Raw genomic sequence first — 3,330 nt, 5'->3', positions numbered from 1 at the left:
CACTGTCCCATGGAGGCATCTAGAAAATCTCATTCTACTTTGTGTTTGCTAGAACTGCTTCTAGTAGAAACTGCTCCCCTAATTCCACTTCTGCCTCATTTTAACCACTTTGGAAGCCCTGCTTATGTTTCTTATATCGGCCCCATACTCCTTCTCCTATACCTCTGAAAATCTGTTTTCTGACCAAGCAAAATTGGAGGATATCTTTGCATGATCCTTCCCCAGGATACCTGAGTCAACAACAGCTGAAGTGAAATTTCCACCGGCAGCCAGCAGGTGGGGGGGCCTTACAGAAAGACAACTAAATCAGGGCTCTCCTGAGATGGCTGTGAAATCACACCGTGTAGACAATGGCCAAACCCGCTTGTGAATGACTGGCCTGAAGTTAGGAATAAGATTCTAGGAAAATTATAGCTCCAACTGGCCCTGTTCCTTCCACTGTACTGGTACTCATTAAATGTTTCACAGCTTGGACACCCTAAAATCTCAACATTGTTTAAAGACTGAAGCTGTTAGGAAATCAGGAATCCCTGCTAGCTAAAAGAGAGACAGAGTTTGCCAAATAGTTATATAAAAAAAACAGCTGAGCCTGAGCTCTGTCTGCTTAAAGGTCAAATTAAGCACATCCATACTGCTTCTGATTAACGGGACAAGGAAATACAAACCCTTGCCTCCCCTTGATTAAAGGAGATTTCACCAATACAAGCAGAGTGTCATTTATTCGGCTGCTTTCAGACAAATCTGCTCCAATTTACCTAATTACAGGATGCTCTCTGCCCAGAAGCTTCTTCAGCACAGCCCAGTGAAAAGAAGCATCAGTAATTGGTCAAGATGTGTCAGGTACACAGTCTTTCAAGTAGAGAAGTCTCTGCAAAGGCCATTTCACACAACAATGAATTTGTTGCTAAAAGTTCTTGATAGAAAACCAAGGAAATGTGATGCCAAGGGGTATCAAAGGAAACAATACGCTCTGCTCGACGCACGTATCCTTTCCTTCAATCAGTGAGCATTTCCGGGATTTACAATGAGGTTCCTGAAGCCAAAAGGAGATTTTAGTACTCCTACAAAAGGCACAAATATACAGAGACAGAAAAAGACAACTTTAGTGATGGGAACAGAGAGAGGGCTAAAATACATCCTCAGCCATCTACATCTGCCCCTCTGATTTTCCCCTCTCACTCTGGGTCATGGTTTATGTACCTAAATAATGATACACAAACCTAGACGTGACATGATTTGGAAGGTGGCAGAACCCGGCTAAAAGAACTTCAGAGCCAACAGGAAAAGATAACACAGGAGAGATAGAAGGTACAGGAGAAGCACTCAGGGAACTGTAAAACAAGAATACACCATAAGAATGTAAACTGATACAGCCACTATGGAGACTCCTTAAAAAACTAAAAATAATGAGACCTTCAAGGTGGCAGAGGAGTAAGACGTGGAGATCACCTTCCTCCCCACAAATACATCAGAAATACATCTACATGTGGAACAGCTCTTACAGAACACCTACTGAACGCTGGCAGAAGACCTCAGACCTCCCAAAAGGCAAGAAACTTCCCACGTATCTGGATAGGGCAAAGGGATAAGAAAAAACAGAGACAGAAGAATGGGGATAGGACCTGCACCTTGGGGAAGAAGCTGTGAAGGAGGAAAAGTTTCCACACACAAAAAAGGCCCTTCACTGGTGGAGATGGGGAGGGGGGAGGATGGCGGTGGGGGAAGCTTCAGAGGCGTGGAGGAGAGCGCAGCAACAGGGGGGCAGAGGGCAAAGCGGAGAGAGTCCCGTACAGAGGATCAGTGCCGACCAGCACTCAGCAGCCTGAGAGGCTTGTCTGCTCACCGGCCGGGGCTGGCAGAGGCTGGGAGCTGAGGCTCCAGCTTTGGTCAGATCCCAGGGAGAGGACTGGGGTTAGCGGCGTGAACACAGCCTGAAGGGGTTAGTGCACCACGGCTAGCCGGGAGGGAGTCCAGGGAAAAGTCTGGACCTGCTGAAGAGGCAAGAGACTTTTTCTTCCCTATTTGTTTCCTGGTGCGAGAGGAGAGGGGGTTAAGAACGCTGCTTAAAGGAGCTCCAGAGACGGGCGCGAGCCGCGGCTAAAAGCACGGACCCCAGAGACGGGCATGAGACGCTAAGTCCGCTGCTGCCGCCACCAAGGAGCCTCTGTGCGAGAACAGGTCACTGTCCACATCTTCCCTTCCGGGAGCCTGTGCAGCCCGCCACTGCCAGGGTCCCGGGATCCAGGGACAACTTCCCCGGGAGAACGCACGGCGCGCCTCAGGCTGGTGCAACGTCACGCCGGCCTCTGCCCCACAGGCTCACCCTGCATACGTACCCCTCCCTCCTCCCGGTCTGAGTGAGCCAGAGTCCCCGAATTAGCGGCTCCTTTAACCCCGTCTTCTCTGAGCGAAGAAAAGACGCCCTCAGGGGACGTACATGCAGAGGCGGGGCCACATCCAAAGCTGAACCCCGGGAGCTGTGAGAACAAAGAAGAGAAAGGGAAATCTCTCCCAACAGCTTCAGGAGCAGCAGATTAAATCTCCACAATCAACCTGATGTACCCTGCATCTGTGGAATACCTGAATAGACAACGAATCATCTCAAATTGAGGAGATGGACTTTAAGAGCAAGATTTATTATTCTTTCCCCTTTTCCTCTTTTTGTGAGTGTGTATGTGTATGCTTCTGTGTGAGATTTTGTCTGTATAGCTTCGCTTTCAGCACTTGTCCTAGGGTTCTAACCGTCTTTTTTTGTTTTTTCTTTTTTTTTAACTTTTTAAAAAAATTGTTTTCCTAATAATTATTTTAATAATTTTATTTTATCTTACTTTATTTTATTTTATCCTTTCTCCCTCCCTCCCTCCCTTCCTTCCTTTCTACTTTTTCTCCCTTTTATTCTGAGCCGTGTGGATGAAAGGCTCTTGGTGCTGCAGCGAGGAGTCAGTGCTGTGCCTCTGAGGTGGGAGAGCCAACTTCAGGACACTGGTCCACAAGAGACCTCCCAGCTCCACGTAATATCAAACGGCAAAAATCTCCCAGAGATCTCCATCTCAACACCAACACCCAGCTTCACTCAACAACCAGCAAGCTACAGTGCTGGACACCCCATGCCAAACAACTAGCAAGACAGGAACACAACCCCACCCAGTAGCAGAGAGGCTACCTAAAATCATAATAAGTCCACAGACACCGCAAAACACACCACCAGACGTGGACTTGCCCACCAGATAAACAAGATCCAGCCTCATCCACCAGAACACAGGCACTAGTCCCCTCCACCAGGAAGCCTAAACAACACACTGAACCAACCTTAGCCACTGGGGACAGACA

The sequence above is a fragment of the Orcinus orca genome, chromosome 15 (assembly GCF_937001465.1).
Source record: "Orcinus orca chromosome 15, mOrcOrc1.1, whole genome shotgun sequence".
In the NCBI taxonomy this organism is placed as follows: domain Eukaryota; kingdom Metazoa; phylum Chordata; class Mammalia; order Artiodactyla; family Delphinidae; genus Orcinus; species Orcinus orca.
Note: the sequence above shows the minus strand (reverse complement) of the source record.